General features: G+C 39.3%; 1 protein-coding gene across 6 annotated transcripts in view; it reads left to right on the forward strand.

The window, feature by feature from the left end:
• The window catches only part of TBC1D12 (TBC1 domain family member 12), a 102,345-nt gene that overhangs the window by 25,133 nt on the left and 64,825 nt on the right, over nucleotides 1-12,387 (forward strand). The gene's annotated exons all lie outside the window — the stretch shown is intronic.

The following is a 12,387-nucleotide window of genomic DNA, read 5'->3' on the forward strand; positions in this document are numbered from 1 at the left end:
AAATTTTGCCCCTTTTTAGTTAGCTTTTTCCTTTAGTAAAGTATGGTAGGCAACTGGTTTGACTTTTATATCATATGTAACTCTGTGGTAAAAGAAATGAAGAAATCTTGGAAAAATGAAACAGACAGATATGTAAAGCAAATATTAACAAGTATTAACAAGCAGGAGTCACTCATCAACCTTTATTAGAAAAGCCACTAAGAGGCAAGGCTAGGCTTTTTTTTCTCTTTCTATTCTAATCCCCACATCAGTTTCTTCTTGATGTGCCTTTTTTCTTTTTCTTTTTTATATTTGCAGAAATATAGAAATACTGAACTACTTTTTCTCAACTGGTGCTGTTTCTTAACTGGTGCAGCAGATTTTCTCAATTTCGTTTTGCCGAAAAGAGTGGACACAAATTAGTGGAGAGAATGGAAGATAGTGTGTGTGTCTCTCTGTGTGTGTTGATAGTTGTGTATGTAAACACAGTGTCGATTGGAGTGAGAATGAATTTAATGGGGGAAAGATGGATTACCACTGTCATTTCCTGTTCTTTATGTATACTGACAAGATGTGTCACAGAATTAAAAAAAAAAAAAAACTCCCTGAACTAGAAAACACATAGGTTTTAATGCTTCCAGCATATCTGAAACAATAAGACACTTTTCAGCTTACAATAACTTGGCTATTGGGATTTGGGGAGAAGTGGTAAGTAACACCTCTTCATCAGCCCATCTGAGTTTGGAATCAGAAAAAAAGACATAGGACACAGACAAATGGGAACTCAAAACATCAGCTTTAATACTGATGAAATCTGGATCGAAAGACATGCTTTTGGCTGCAGTGGGCCTCCTAATAACGTCACCTGAATTAAATATATCCAGCGAGTCACTAGCACAGCAGGCCTTTCCTGTGGGGATGGGGAGCAGAGGGGTGTGAAGGAAACTTAGCCTCATATTCGCAAAGCAGAACAAACTGTATCCTTTCTGCTATTAGGCTGCAATGTCTGTCACCAAAATTCAGCCCCTCAGGTGGAGATGAATAAGGGAGCCCTTTCCCCAGCACTGCCATATAAATCTCATTCATATAGTCAAGCTCTACCTCCAGAATCCAGCGAGAAAGAATTGTCCTCTCTTTGGTGTGTGGGTGCTAGAACACATTTGGCTTGTTTTGCCAAGAAGCCTTTAGTGTTAATTTACATTTAAGAAATTTGAATATCTTGGGGGATAGGAAAAAGAGAAGAGTGTGTGTGAGTGTGTCTGTCTTTGGTTCGAAAAGGTGATGAGGAGGAAACTAGTCCCACACATTTACTTGCATTGAGACCTCAACTTCACCAGTCCCTTGACGGTGGATTTGTTACCTCGGTGGATTTGTTACCTCATGAAGGGCACGATCTGCTGCTGCGAGACAAAAGCCGGTAGTAGCAGCGAGACAAAAGCCAATCGTCAAGAGGCAAGATGGTGAAAAAGAAAGGGCAACTTATTACAGCTTGCTAGCGAGGGGAAAGATGGCCAATTCATGTCCAAAAGAACCATCTTACAGAACAACGACCACAGGCCAGTTACATAGAGGGCTGGTCTGAGTGGGGGAGGCATCTGGTCCCAGGATGGGGGCATCCATCTGATTACTGGGTGGAGGCATCTGGTCACAGGGTGGGGGCATCCATCTGGTCTTAGTTCCTGGCGGTCTTTTGTTTTACTTGATGTGCATCAGAGACTGGAGCAACGCCCTATACCCTGATCTTTCAGTTGTCATTGATGATGGCTATCAGCATAGACTCTGCCTGAGGGTCATCACATCACATTCCTAAGGAACTCAAAAGAACAAAGTTATCAACTTATAGCAGCTGGGAGGGGCCATAAAGTCCAGAGTTAGTTAGAAGTCATTCCAAGTCACAACATGGTTTCCCCTCTACAATATGGCTTCCCTTATGTCACCCTTGTATTGAGCCGGTATCAGGTTGGGGTCCAAGGGATGGGGTATGAGAAGAATGACAGACTAAGACACAATTTTGGCCTGTTTATGTTCCTTTTCCTTGTATTGTCGATGCAAAATAACCAATAAGCATTTTTTTTAAATGATTTTATTTATTTGTTTCCCCCCCCCAAAGCCCCAGTAGATTGTTGTATGTCATAGCTGCGCATCCTTCTAGTTGCTGTATGTGGGACGCGGCCTCAGCATGGCCAGAGAAGCGGTGCGTTGGTGCGCGCCCAGGATCCGAACCCAGGCCGCCAGCATTGGAGCGTGCACACTTAACGACTAAGCCACCGGGCCGGCCCCCAATAAGCATTCTTTTTCTTTTTATTTTTTTTGTGAGGAAGATCAGCCCTGACCTAACGTCCGTGCTAATCCTCCTCTTTTTGCTGAGGAAGACCGGCTCTGAGCTAACATCTATTGTCAATCGTCCTCCTTTTTCCCCCCCAAAGCCCCAGTAGATAGTTGTATGTCATAGTTGCACATCCTTCTAGTTGCTGTATGTGGGACGCAGCCTCAGCATGGCCGGAGAAGCAGTGCCTCGGTGCGGCCCGGGACCGCTAGGCCACGGGCCGGCCCCTAATAAGTATTCTATAGATAAGAGAAATAAGGTGAGTTTACTTGAGCCAGAGTGAGGATTATAACCCTGGAAGGCCTTAGAAAGCGTTCCAGAGAAGCATGGTTTTCAGTAGTCTTATCTTTTAGAACAAAGAACATATATTAAACACACACAGGATACATTTTCATTTAAATTTCAAAAAGGTATTCAATTGCAAATCAGCAGGTCAACATGACTGGCTAATGGGGCATTACCAATAGGGTGTTACCAATAGGGTGTAGGAGGGGAAGTATGTATTCTTATTTTAAGAGAGTGTATTCTTTGCTTTAATGGTTAAGCAGATGTACAATGTATGTTTGATAGGCCATAAGTCAGGCTTTTTAGTTCAAGCCAAATCAATTTTGAACCCGAATAGTTACTCCATATGCCTCAATATGTGAAATTCTCTTGTCAGTGTATTCCCCCTAAGATTTAATAAAGTAGTATTTTTTTCCTAGGCTAACCAGTAGAAGCCCATTTAATCTGTAATGTTGTTTTAATACAATTCCATATACTTTAATAATATTTTAAAATTACTTTTCGTTGCAGATGTATGCCATTTAGCTACATTATAGATAGTTTTTGTGGCAGGGGATAACCTGAAAATCCAATCCAGAATTTCTTAGTGGCATAAGAAATTAAATCTTCACTCAAAGATTCATGTGTATTTGGTATTTTGGCTGTGATTTATAAAGAGTACTGTCCTGCTGTACACGAAAGGTCTGATGTACAGGATTAATATGCATAGCCTCTAGTTTTTCATGTAAGAGTATGTTTGGTATTAATTACAATATCTAATTGTAGGTAAAGGTATAGAGACATAACCACCTCCAAAGGCTCCTTGTAGAACTCTGCACGTGGAGAATTTCCTGATCTGTGGTTATTACTGTCCTTTGATAGAACTGCATCTCACACTTGTGGTTTCCTCATTCTGCTGCTGTGTCTGTGTTCTCAGCCAGGTCATATTATTTGAAGCTGTGCTTCATTGAATTTGAACAAAAAATGCTTATTCCCTTCAATTTTATGGTTACTGCTTTAATTAATTATATATGTAACTGCATTTCTAGTATAGAGAATGAAATCCTATTTTTTTCCCGTTATAAGCACTACCTGTTCACACATTGTTGTGAGGATACAAGCAATTTATGGATTTTTAGATTTGAAACAAGATTATAGTTAAAGATCTGATTGTGGTCAGTGCTTAGAGTTGGTGGTAGCTGTAAAAACAAACAAAACTGGTTGTTCATTGTAGACTTCTTTATTTTTTCCTCAAGAGCTAATTGTAGTATGAAGGCTTCTGACCCAATAACTACCTCAATATGATTGAGCCAAATTTATATATAGATGTGTGAATTGACCCTAAGGGGAGTACTTAAAATCTGAAATATTTATCAACTTTGGCCCAAATAGGAATACCTAAACTTGTGGTGAAGGTGGATGCCCAGGACTATGTAGGAAAAGGCTAAATTATTGTTGTTCCTCAACCGTGGATTACATATATGAAGGCTTGTAACTGTTTTAGTTAGTGCTCTCCAGTTAGTAGGGACATCAATTAGGACATTAGATTTACATAACAGTAAAAACTAGTGTTTTTTTGGACACACAGGAAAATATGTAACAAATATATGAATTATGATGCAGAGTGTACATTGTTTTTTTTTTGTGAGAAAGATCAGCCCTGAGCTAACATCCATGCTAATCCTCCTCTTTTTGCTGAGGAAGACCGGCTCTGAGCTAACATCTATTGCCAATCCTCCTCCTTTTTTTTCCCCCAAAGCCCCAGTAGATAGTTGTATGTGATAGTTGCACATCCTTCTAGTTGCTGTATGTGGGACGTGGCCTCAGCATGGCCGGAGAAGTGGTGTGTCGGTGCGCGCCCGGGATCCGAACCCGGGCCACCAGTAGTGGAGAGCGCACACTTAACCGCTAAGCCATGGGGCCCACCCAACAGAGTGTACATTGTTGAACCATTTGCCCAATCTGGTGAACCACTTGCCCAATTTCAGGAATAGGACATTATAAATACTGTTGAAAATAAACCTCTGAATGTCTTACTATCCTGTTCACCCTTAAGAGGTAACAACTATCCTGAATTCTCTTGTTGTTTTATTTTATTATTTATTTATTTTTTTGTGAGGAAGATCAGCCCTGAGCTAACATCCATGCCAATCCGCCTCTTTCTGCTGAGGAAGACTGGCCCTGGGCTGACATTCGTGCCCATCTTCCTCCACTTTATATGGGATGCTGCCACAGCATGGCCTGACAAGCAGTGCATCGGTCCATGCCTGGGATCCGAACCCGGGCTACCAGCAGTGGAGCACGTGCACTTAACCGCTACACCATGGGGTGGGCCCCTCTTGGTGTTTTAAGCAATAGTTTTTGCCACGATATTATTTTTGTATCATTATTTTATTATTTATTTTTGAGTTTTATACTTCTGCATCTTGCCTTTTTTTTTTTTTTTTGAACTCAGTATTGTTTTTTTATTTTTTTGTGAGGAAGATTAGCCCTGAGCTAACATCTGCCAATCCTCCTCTTTTTGGTGAGGAAGACTGGCCCTGGGCTAACATCCGTGCCCATCTTCCTCCACTTTATATGGGACGCCGCCAAAGCATGGCTTGACAAGTGGTGCGTTGGTGCGAGCCTGGGATCCGAACCGTCAAACCCCGGGCCGCCGCAGCAGAGCACGCGCACTTAACCACTTGTGCCACCAGGCAGACCCCTTGGTGCAGTACTTTTTAGTAGCTTTTATCTGTTTTTCTATTTGACAGTTTGTCCTTTATGAAAATGATTCTTTATATTGCTTCATGTTTTCTGTATACTAATCTTTTGTCACTTGTATGTGTGGGAGTTTCTCCTCCAAATTTGTATCTTTTTACTTTCTCTGTAGTATCGATTGGTCAGAGGTCCTTAACTTTAATGTTGGTGATTTTATCAAGTTTTAAAAAATGATTATTACTTTTGGGTCTTTTTTGTAGATTCTTCTCTACAGTGAGATTATAAAAAAAATTCTCCTGTATTTTTTCTAAAACTTTTGAAAGTTTGCCTTTCATAATATGACTATTTAATCCATTGGGAACTGACTCTTATGTGTGGTGTATGGTACAGATCCTGTTTCGTTTCCCCTACATTGGTAGCCTAAGTTCCCAGCACCATTTATTAAATGATCTATCCTTTCTTCATTGATCTGCATTGCCACCTCTGTTTCGGTTTATGCTTGGTGTGTTTCTGAGTTTTGTATTCTTTTTCTCTTGATCGATTTCTTTATCCCTGAGCCAAGGCCATGCTTTCTTAAAAATGATGTTTTAGTAAATTTGATATCTGGTAGGGCAACTCAGCCTTACTTTTTTCTTCTTCAAAGTATCTTGGCTGTTTTTGGTCTTTTATTCTTTAATATAAATTTTAGAGTTTTTTCAAGTTCTTAAAAAATCTTGTTGGGCTCATGATGGGAATTTCATGGAATCTATAGATAAATTTGGGGAGAATTGATATTTTTTATGATAGCTTCTTTCTATAAACATAAGCAGTCTTTCTATTTAATTAGGTCATCTTTAATCTGTTTCAGGAAGCTTGTATTCTTTCTCTGTAAAGGTGTTGTAAAACTTTGGTTGGGTTTATTCCTAGGTACCTTATATTTTGTTACTATGTATCTCTTTCAACTTTTTCATTTCTAGCTATTGTCGATGGATAGGAAGTCAAAATTGGGTTTTTTTTTTGGTGAGGAGGATTGGCCCTGAGGTACATCTGTTAACCAGTCTTCCTCTTTTTGCTTGAGGAAGAGAGGAAGATTGTTGCTGAGCGTTTAACATCTGTGCCAGTCTTCCTCTATTTTCTGTATGTGGGATGCTGCCACAGCATGGCTTAATGAGCAGTGTATAGGTCCGCACCTAGGATCCGAATCCAAGAACCCCGGGCCTCTTGAAGCGGAATTCGAGAACTTAACCACTATGCCACTGGGCCAGACCCTGGGTTTTGTTTTTTTGATCTTTCAGCTAACCACTTGCTAAACTCTTTATTTTTAGTAATTTGATACTGGATTCTTGAGTTTTTTGAAACAGACTTTTATGTTATCTGTGAATAATGACTTTTGTTCTTCCTTTCAAAGTCTTCTACCTTTTATTTCTCTTTCTTGCCTTATTGCAGTAATAACTTCAGTACAATGTTGAGTAGAAGTGGAGATAGTGGCATCCTTGTCTTGTTCCTGATTTCCAAAGAATATGTTTCTGGCATTTTATTAAGAATGACATTAATTAAAATATGCTGACCATCTTTTCGTGTGACTTATTAGCTTTTAATATGTCTTCGTTGGTAAACTATGTATTCAAATCTTTCCCTGTTTCTAAACTGGGTTCTTTGTTTTGTTATGGTGCTGTAAGAGTTCTTTATATTGTCTGGATAGAAGTCTTTTCTCAGATATATGTGGTGCAAATATTTTCTCCCAATATTTGGCTTATCTTTTTATTTTCTTAATGTCTTTTTAAATTGTGGTAAAATATAAATAATATGCAACTTTTCATTTTAACCATATTTAAGCATACAACTGTGCAATTTGGTGGCATTAAGTACATTCACAATGTTGTACAGCTATCACTAGTATCCATTTCCAGAACTTTTCATCTCCAGAACTTTTCATCATCCCACACAGATACCCATTAAGTAATAACTCCTCATTCTCCCCTCTTCCCAGCCCCTGGTAACTTCTACTTTCTGTTTCTCTTAATTTGCCTAGCTTAGATGTATCACATAGTTAGAATTACACATTAGTTTCTTTTTGTCTGGCTTATTTCATTTAGCATAATGTTTTCAAAGTTCATCCATACATGTATGAGAACTTCTTTTTATTGATGAATAATTTCATTATATGTTATAACTTTACTGGGGCTGCCATAACAAAATACCACAGACTAGGTGACTTAACGGAAATTTTATTTTTCAAGGTTCTGGAGGCTGGAAGCCTAAGATCAAGGTGTCTGAATGGTTAGTTTCCTTTGAGGCCTCTCTACTTGGCTTGCAGATGGCTGCCTTTTCTCTGTGTCCTCCCATGACCTTTTCTTTGTGTGCCATGCCCCCTGGTGTCTCTTCCTCTTTTTTAAGTATACCAGTCAGATTGGATTAGGGCCTACCCATATGATCTCATTTAACTTTAATTACTTCTTTAAAGGCTCTGTCTCAAAATACAGTCACAGCTAGGGAACTGAGAGTTAGAGCTTCAGCATAGGAATTTTGGGAAGACAATTCGGTCTTATAGCATATGTATATACCACATTTTGTTTATTTGTTGATGGACACTTGGGTTGTTTCCACTTTTTGGCTATTGTGAATAATGCTGCTGTGAACATTGGTATACAAGTTTTTGTTTGAACACCTGTTTTCAGTTCTTTTGGATCTTATACCTAGGAGTAGAATTGCTGAGTCATATAGTAATTCTATGTTTAACATTTTTAGCAACTGCCAAAATATTTTCCACAGCGGCTGTACCATTTTACTCGTCTACTGGGGTTCTGGTTTTGCCATGTCCTTGCAACACTTATTATTTTGCCTTTTTGTTTTTTTTTAAATAGCCATCCTAGTGGGTGTGATTGGTATCTGATTGTGGTTTTGATGTGCATTTTCCTAATGACTCATGGTATTGGATATCTTTTCATGTGTTTAATGGTCATTTGTAGCTCTTCTTTGGAGAAATGTCTACTCAAGTCCTTTGCCTATTTTATAATTGGATTTTTTTGGGGGAGGGTGTTTTAGGAGCTCTTTAGATATTCTGACTACTGGACCCTTATCAGATATGTATTTACAAGTATTTTCTCCTGTTCTGTGAGTTGTCTTTTTACTCTTTTAGTGTTCTTTGATGCACAAAAGCTTTTAATTTTGATAAAGTCCAGTTTATCTAGTTTTTTCCTTTGTTGCCTTTGCTTTTGGTATCATAGTTAAGAAACCATTGCCAAATCCAACATCAGGGAGAGTGCCCCCATATATTCTTCACAAGTTTTATAATTTTGGCTCTTAAGTATAGGTCTTTGATATATTTTAGTTAATTTTTATACATACTATAAGATAAGGATCAGACTTCATTCTTTTGCATGTCAATATCCAGTTTTCTTAGCACCATTTCTCGGAAAGACTGTCCTTTCCCCATTGAATGGTCTTGGAACCCTTGTCAACAATCAATTGACCATCTTTGTGAGAGTTTATATCTGGGGTCTCTATTTTGTTCCATTGGTCTCTATGTCTGTCCTTATGACAGTACCATGGTGTTTTTTTGTGTGTGTGTGTGTGTGTGAGGAAGATCAGCCATGAGCTAACATCCATGCTAATCCTCCTCTTTTTGCTGAGGAAGACTGGCTCTGAGCTAACATCTATTGCCAATCCTCCTCCTTTTTTTTTTTCTCCCCAAATAGAACTGGCTTTGACATTTACCTATGTAGTTAATTTTACCAATATTCTTTCTTTATTCTCGTGGCTTTGAGTTACTGTCTAATATCTTTCCATTTCAGCCTGAAGAACTCCCTTCAGCATTTCTTATAGGGCAGGTCTGTTGGTAATCCCTCAACTCTTATCTGGAAATGCCTTCATTTTCCTTTCATTCTTGAAGGATATATTTGCTGCATATAGAAGTCTTGGTTGATAGTTTTTTATTTCAGACCTTTAAATATGTCATCTCACTGCCTTCTGGCCCCCATGGTCTCTGATGAGAAATCAGGTATTAATCTTGTTGAAGATCCCTTGCTTGTGATAGTCACTTCTCTCTTGCTGCTTTCAGAATTCTTTGTCTTTAGGTTTCGGTTGTTTGATTATAATGTGTCTCAGTGTGTATCACCTTGAGTTTATTCTGCTTCAAATTTGTTGAGCTTCTTGGATGTGTAGATTTATGTCTTTCATCATATTTGAGAAGTTTTTAGCCATTATTTCTTCAAATATTTTTTCTACTTCTTCCTTTTTTTTTTCTTTTTCTGAGACTTTTTTTTTTGGGTGTGAGGAAGATTGTCCATGAGCTAACATCTGTTGCCAATTTTCTTCTTTCTTGTTTGAGGAAGATTGTCCCTGAGCTAACATCTCTGCCAATCTTCCTCTATTTTATATGTGGGACGCTGCCACAGCATTGCTTGATGAGTGGTGTGTAGGTCCGCACCTGGGATCTGAACCCGCGAATCCCGGGCCGCTAAAGTTGAGTGCGTGGACTTAACCACTACACCACTGGGCTATCCCTCCTTCTGGGAGTCTTATGGTACGTATATTGGTGCACTTGATAATGTCCCACACATTCTTCATACTCTGCTCATTTTTATTCATTCTTTTTACTTTCTGCTCCTGAGACTGGATAATTTCAGTTGTCTTGTCTTCACATTTGCTGATCCATTCTTCTGCTTGCCATAATCTGATGTTGAATTTTTCATTTTAGTTATTCTACTTTTCAGCTCCAGAATTTCCTGTTTGGCTCTTTTTTATAATTCTGTCTCCTTATTGGTCTTCTCATTTTATGCATACATTTTCCCCCTGATCTCCTTTAGTTCTTTGTTCATGGTTTCCTGTAGTTCATTGAGTATATTTAAGACAGATGATTTAACATCTTTGACTACTAATCCCTTTTTCTGGGCTTCCTTAGGGATGGTTTTTGTCAAATTCTCTTTTTCCTGTGAAATGTTCATACTTTCCTCTTCCTTTGTATGTATTGTTATTTTTTGTTGATATTGGACATTCTGAATGTTATAATGTGGTAACTCTGTAAATCTGTTCTCCCACTCCTCAGTGCTCATTTTTGCTTGTTGAGGCCTGGAGTCATCCATTTATGATATTTCCAAACTATTTTTTTCCAAAGTGTGTAATCATTTTTCTGTGGTCACAAGTTTCTGTTCTATTATTTCTGCAGTCAGCTAGTGACCTGGCAAAGATTTCCTTAAATGTCTGGCTCAAAAAGAGGGACAAAACAGTTCTATCTCTTTTAATGTTATGATAGATACCACCAGTGGAAGCCACTGCTGCATAGAGGACTGAAACTGATGCAGGTGTCTTTGCTGATCCCTCAGGGCACTGTTAAATGCACTGCCAACAATGCAACTGCCAACCAAAATGCACAACCCCACATTTTAGAAGGATATCGTCCCATCTACCCCTCTTGGCACCAGTCAGCCACTCCAGGGACATAGGCTGCTATCCTTATTGCTGTGGGAGGGAGGGGCTGAGAAATAGGGGATGGTGATTGGTTTACACATGCCATTCACTTACTGAAAGATCAGCAGCCTCTCCCTTCATGCACTCCCCTAGTTGTTATAACTATCTGATAAGGCTCTAGAGTTCTAAAATGGTTGATTCCAATAGCTCTTTCCATCTCTATTTTCACTTTGGTGGAGGGACTACCTCTAGATCTTTCTACTCCTCCATTTTGCATCAATGTCCTTTGAAGTGCACGTGTTTTAAATTTGATTAAGCCCAGTTTATCAATTCTTTCTTTTATGGATCATGGTTTTGATGTCATATTTAAGAATTTTTTGCAAAAACCATCATGAAAAAGATTTTCTCCTGTGTTTAGCATGGCTAGATGGCAAACTTTTGGAGCGTAGGCAGGCCACATGGGTCTTGTAGGGGGATCTTGGCTTGGTGAGAACCGTTCAGGGAGTACAGATGAGCTGTTGGGAGCTTACAGAGGGTATTTGTGCATCAGTGCTGCAACAAAGCCTCTGGGGTGCCATTTTCATGTCAAGAAGGCTGCGGGAAAGCCATCTCCATGCTGAGTTTGCCGAGGCTGAATGTTTGCTGAGGGAGTACATGTTCTGGGCACATGACTGAACAGAGAGTTCTTGGTTGGTCCTTGTGCTCATACCACTGACCCACTCTGCAGCAGCTAGAAACCACAGGAGAGCCCCTTCTTCCTGCAGTGTCCCTTCAGCGCCCTCTATTGAGAAAGCTTAACAGTTTCATGTTTGTTTTAAAAGAGAAATGCTCATAGGAATTCTTTCTGTTATCACAGAGTATATATTGCAGGGTGAATATGGAGCTACGAGGCAATAAATTGATAAGTGGCACACAAGATATCAAATATTGTTTCAATTAGTAGGTTACTCTTCGAGGCTTGAAATTGTTTGTTATAAATATACCAGTGTTCAGTATAATCATTATTGAAAACCTCCAACCTGGAGCTCTTATAAGGTAGAGAATTGAGTCACTGTATGTGGTCTCTGAGATGAAACTTCTAGAGTATCCTAAGTAGAAATTACTTTGCATTGTCATCAACTCACTTCCACTGCATGCCCAAGGAAATGTGAGTGTTTCTTTATTATTAATTAGCTCATTTTCTTTTGTAGGAGTGCATTGATACCCTTCTAAACTTGAATAGCCTTAACTTTAAGCACTATAAGCTAACCTCCTCCTTATCACAATAATGTACTTTTGTGTGTGTGTGTGTGAGGAAGATCAGCCCTGAGCTAACGTCCATGCCAATCCTCCTCTTTTTGCTGAGGAAGACTGGCCCTGGGCTGACAACCGTGCCCATCTTCCTCTACTTTATATGGGATGCCACCACAGTATGGCCTGACAAGTGGTACATTGGTGCGTGCCTGGGATCTGAACCTGGGCTGCTAGCAGCAGAGCGCACACACTTAACTGCTACGCCATGGGGCTGGCCCTACAGTAATGTACTTTTAAGAACAGATAATATTTATATGATGTTGTGAGTGTAGACAAAGCCACTTATTTGGGACTTCAAGTAATTTGTAATTATAACTGCGCAAATTTAAAATCTTCCTAATAATCATTTATATTACAGCTTATATGAAGGGTTGATATTCAGTTGGATTCATCAGTACCTTTTTAACTGGTTCATGGGGCCCTGGTCATGCTGTATT

This window comes from Ceratotherium simum, chromosome 6 (genome assembly GCF_057802395.1).
Source record: "Ceratotherium simum simum isolate JZ-2026a chromosome 6, ASM5780239v1, whole genome shotgun sequence".
NCBI lineage: Eukaryota > Metazoa > Chordata > Mammalia > Perissodactyla > Rhinocerotidae > Ceratotherium > Ceratotherium simum.